The sequence below is a fragment of the Malaclemys terrapin genome, chromosome 15, assembly GCF_027887155.1.
Source record: "Malaclemys terrapin pileata isolate rMalTer1 chromosome 15, rMalTer1.hap1, whole genome shotgun sequence".
NCBI classification, from domain to species: domain Eukaryota; kingdom Metazoa; phylum Chordata; order Testudines; family Emydidae; genus Malaclemys; species Malaclemys terrapin.
Window position 1 is genome coordinate 14,104,187 of NC_071519.1, and position 5,000 is coordinate 14,109,186.

Here is a 5,000-nt window from a genome sequence, read left to right on the forward strand (position 1 = left end):
GGCGGAGATCTCGGCCAGACGGCCCCACGCATGGAGGGCCGGGCACGTGCCCGGGCCGCCCCGAGGAGGGAAGTCCCCATCGGTCCCTGGATCCGTGCACGCGAAAAGGAAGAGGGTCCCGATCCGCCTGAACACCGGACGGCCCCGCGGTTGGGGTGCCGGCCCGCGAAGGGCCCTTCCCGTCGCGAACGTCAGCGCCACATCGATCGGCGGGCGCGAGAGGAGCGGGCCCCCCCTCCCTCCGGGGGGGCGCCGACACTCGGAGCTCGGCTCCCGGCCGCTGCGGGGCCCGTGAGCTAAGAGCCGGGAAAAGCGGGCCGTCTCGGCGGAGGGCCGGGTGGGTGCTGGCCTCCGCCCTCAAACGTGCCCGTTCCCCCCCTCCCACGCCGGGCAGGGTCGGGTACAATACTCGGATTGATCCCCTAGGCTGAGCTCCGGTTCTCACAGGCTCTGAAAAACCTGTCCTCACAAATCTCCGCACACAGTCCTCGAAAGACGGGTCGAAAAAGCCAAAGCCCCGCCTTCGGCGGTACGAAACTGGAACCGGGCGCCACCTCGTGGTTCCCTCGGTCGGCCGAGACGGCGTTGGGCGACCCCTTCCGGACATCCGCGAGACGACCGGCCGTCAGGTCAACCCATTCGCTCCAAAGGGGTTGACCCGGTGGCCGGGAGGGGACTTTGAAAATTTTTCAGACTTGGAAAACTTTTTTTTTTTTTTTTTTTTCCCCCAGCCCGCTTCCTCCGGGTTGACCCGGTGGCCGAGCGTCTCACCGTCCCCGGACGCAGCGAGGTACTGCCTCCCGGCCGTCAGGATCGGGCCCACGGAAGTCTGATTTTTTAAAAAAATTTGCCGACGCCACCGCGGAGGGCTACCCGGCCACCCCGGGCCCCGGAGCCGGAAAAGGGAAGAAAAGGATCGGGCCCACTAGAGACATGGACCCGGCCGCCAAGCAGGCCGCCCTGGGCTCACCCTCCCCGGCCGCAGCGAGGGACATCCTCCCGGCCGACAGGATCGGGCCCCTGGAAGTCTGGGGGGGGGGGGGGGAAATCCGCCCCACGCCTCCGAGGAGGGCTGCCCGGGCGGGCCGGGCCCCGGAGCTCGGAAAAAAAAAAAAAAACACCCCAAAAAAGGATCGGGCCCACTAGAGACATGGACCAGGCCGCCCTGGGCTCACCCTCCCCGGCCGCAGCGAGGGACTGCCTCCCGGCCGACTGGATCGGGCCCCTGGAAGTCTGGAAAAAAGAATGGAACCTGACGCCTCCGAGGAGGGGGCGCCCAGGGAAGGAGGGAGATCCGGGTCGACCTGGTGACCGGACGGGAAAGCGGCCACCGGGCGTGCCCGTTCAAACCTAGGGGTTGACCTGGCGGCCGGAAAGCAAACCGGCCACTGGCTAGCCCCGTCGGCAACCTACGGGTTGACCTGGTGGCCGGGAAGCGAACCGGCCAGCAGGTGAACCCGTTCGATTCCACGGGTTGACCTGGTGCCCGGGAGGGGACTCTGAAAAATGTTCAGCCCTTTCGGCTCGGGGTTGACCTGGTGGCCGAGAGGGGACTCGGACGGCAGGCAAGCCGCCCTGGCCTCACCCACCCCGGCCGCAGCGAGGGACTGCCTCCCGGCCGACTGGATCGGGCCCCTGGAAGTCTGGGGGGAAAAAGAAAATGGAACCTGACGCCTCCGAGGAGGGGGCGCCCAGGGAAGGAGGGAGATCCGGGTTGACCTGGTGACCGGACGGGAAAGCGGCCACCGGGCGTGCCCGTTCAAACCTACGGGTTGACCTGGTGGCCGGGAAGCGAACCGGCCAGCAGGCGAACCCGTTCGATTCCACGGGTTGACCTGGTGCCCGGGAGGGGACTCTGAAAATTTTTCAGCCCTTTCGGCTCGGGGTTGACCTGGTGGCCGAGAGGGGACTCGGACGGCAGGCAAGCCGCCCTGGGCTCACCCTCCCCGGCCGCAGCGAGGGACTGCCCCCCCTCCACCCACCCACCCCCCCCCCCGGCTGACAGGATCAGGGCGCACTGGATGTCCGGGACAATATTTTCCCCGACGCCGGGGAGGGCGGGCGGGCGGAGGGGCTCTGGCGGCCAGCCCGGGCCCCGGAGCTCGAGAAGGAAAAAAGGACCGGGCCCGCGAGAGACGGGGGCCCTGCCGCAGGGGGGCAGTCCGACCGGGGCTCACCGTGCGGCAGGCCCGGGCGTCGGCAGGGGAAAGCGGGCGAGGAGGCGCGGGGGCCGGGTGCCTACGGCCATACCGGACCGAACGCCCCCGATCCCGTCCGATCTCGGAAGGTAAACCGTCCCGGGCCTGGCTAGTACTTGGATGGGTGACCGCCTGGGAATCCCAGGTGCCGTAGGCAGCTTTTCCCGGTCCGAGCCAGCTCTCTCTCCTTTTCTGGGGAGGAAGGAGAGGGGGGGGACGGGCCGGAAAGCCCCTCGTCGCTCCTGCCGAGTCGGAGGTCGCGGCCGCAGGTCACGGGTCTGGGCGCCTGGGGTCCGGCTCCCCACCCGGCTTCCTCCGCGGAGGACCCACCGAAGCCGCTGGGGGAGACCCCGGGCATGGGGCGGACTGGCCCGGACCCTCCCGGCCGCCGGCCCGCAGGACCGCCCCGAATCCCCCCGCCCCGCGGCCACCCAGGCCAGGCCTGGCCAGGCGGGACGGACGGCGGGTGTCCAGCGCCCAGCGGCTTCCGCCAGCGGGGACCCACGGCCCCCAAAGCCGCAGGGGGAGGCCCCGGGCCCGGGACGGACTCGCTCGGACCCCCTGCGCCCGGGCGCCGGCTCGCGGGACCGCCCCGAATCCCCCCGCGGCCACCCAGGCCAGGCCTGGCCAGGCGGGACGGACGGCGGGTGTCCAGCGCCCAGCGGCTTCCTCCAGCGGGGACCCACGGCCCCCAGAGCCGCAGGGGGACACCCCGGGGCCGGGACGGACTCGCTCGGACGCGCTCGGACCCCCTGCGCCCGGCCGCCGGCTCGCGGGACCGCCCCGAATCCCCCGCCCCGCGGCCACCCAGGCCAGGCCTGGCCAGGCGGGACGGACGGCGGGTGTCCAGCGCCCAGCGGCTTCCGCCAGCGGGGACCCACGGCCCCCCAGAGCCGCAGGGGGAGACCCCGGGGCCGGGACGGACTCGCTCGGACGCGCTCGGACCCCCTGCGCCCGGCCGCCGGCTCGCGGGACCGCCCCGAATCCCCCCGCGGCCACCCAGGCCAGGCCTGGCCTGGCCTGGCAGGCCGGCGTGCAGCTCCCCCGGGCTTCCTCCCCCGACGACCCGCGCCCCCCCGAGCCGCAGGCGGAGACCCCGGCCCCGGGGCGGACCGGCCCGGGCTCGCTCGAGCCCCCTGCGCCCGGCCCGCAGGACCGCCCCCCCCCCCCCCCGAATCCCCCGGGAGAGGCCCGGCCTGCACGCCACTGACGACCCGCGGCCCCCAAAGTCGCGGGAGGCGCCCCCGGCCCCGGGGGCCGGTTAGCTCCGTGTCGCTCCGCGCCCCCCCCCCGCCCCTCGCTGCCGGGACCGGGCACCGCCCCAGAGTCAGCCGCAGCCGGACGGCCTGAGAGCTGCCCTCCTGTGGACGACGGTGAGTTTACCTTGACACTAACCGGCCATCAGCCAGGTCAACCCCATTGCTAGACTGGGGTGGACCTGGTGGCCGAGTGGGGACTTGGAACATTTGACAGCTGCTCCCCGGGGCTTGACCGCTTGTCCTGAACGCCCCCCCCCCACCCCACCCCCCCCAGCCCCCGGCTCCTGCTCCCCTCTCCCCAGCCTCGGTGCTCCGCTCCCTGCCTCGGAGGCTGCCCCTTTGCGGCGCCTGCATCGCCTCCGAGGACGCGCACCTTCCGGAGGCTGGACGTAAAGCCTGACGCCCGCCACCGCCGCCGACCCGGCTCTCCGAGGGACGACTGTGAGGCCTCCCCCCACCCCCGGACCGCCCTGGGGACGACTGCTAAGCCTCCCCCAACGGACCGCCCGGGGGAAGACTGCTAAGCCTTCCCCGGACCTGCTCCCTCTCGACTATTAAGCCCCCCCTCTGTGGTCCTCAGGACCGCTGCCGCGCAGCCCTCGGAGTGGGGTGACACCCGGGCCGGAAAGCAAAGCGGCCACCAGGTCAACCCGTCGAATCCAATGGGTTGACCTGGTGGCCGGAAAGCAAACCGGCCGCCAGGTCAACCCAGTAGATTCCGCGGGTTGACCTGGTGGCCGCTAAGCACGACTCTTAAGCCTCCGCCGGACCGCCTGGGGAATGGCTATTAAGCCTGCCCCCGGAGTACTCGGGGGGACGACTATTAAGCCTCTCCTGGAACGACTATTAAGCCTGCCCCCGGAGTCCTCGGGGGACGACTATTAAGCCTCCCCCGGACCGGCTCCGTCTCGACTATTAAGCCCCCCCTCTGTGGTCCTCAAGACCACTGCCGCTCTGCCCTCGGAGTGGGGTGACGCCCGGGCCGGAAAGCAAACCGGCCACCAGGTCAACCCGTTGAATCCATTGGGTTGACCTGGTGGCCGGAAAGGAAACCGGCCGCCAGGTCAACCCAATAGATTCAGCGGGTTGACCTGGTGGCCGAACGGGGACTTTGAAAATTTTACAGCTGCTTCCCCTGGGGTTGACCTGTTGTCCCGGTGGGGACTTTGAACATTTGACAGCCGCTACCCGGGGCTTGACCTGTTGTCCTGAACGCCCCCCACCCCACGGCTCCTGCTCCCCACTCCCCAGCCTCGGTGCCCCGCTCCCTGCCTCAGAGGCCGCCTCTCTGCGGCAGCTGCAGCGCGTCCGAGGACGCTCACCCTCCGGAGGCTGGATGTAAAGCCTGACACCCGCCACCGCCGCCGACCCGGCTCTCCCAGGGACGACTGTGAGGCCTCCCCCCACCCCCGGACCACCCTGAGGACGACTGCTAAGCCTCCCCCACCGGACCGCCCGGGGGAAGACTGCGACGCCTCCCGCCAGGCCCCCACCCAGCCTGGGGGGAAGACTGCTAAGCCTCCCCCCCACACACACACTGTCG

The 5,000-nt window shown here is 71.1% G+C and overlaps 1 non-coding gene across 1 annotated transcript; it reads left to right on the forward strand.

Annotated features, from left to right (window-relative positions):
* Positions 1-2,236: 2,236 nt before the first annotated feature.
* LOC128823585 (5S ribosomal RNA) lies at positions 2,237-2,355 on the forward strand. The gene has a single exon (XR_008441829.1). It is a non-coding gene; the product is annotated as a 5S ribosomal RNA (ribosomal RNA).
* Positions 2,356-5,000: the final 2,645 nt, after the last annotated feature.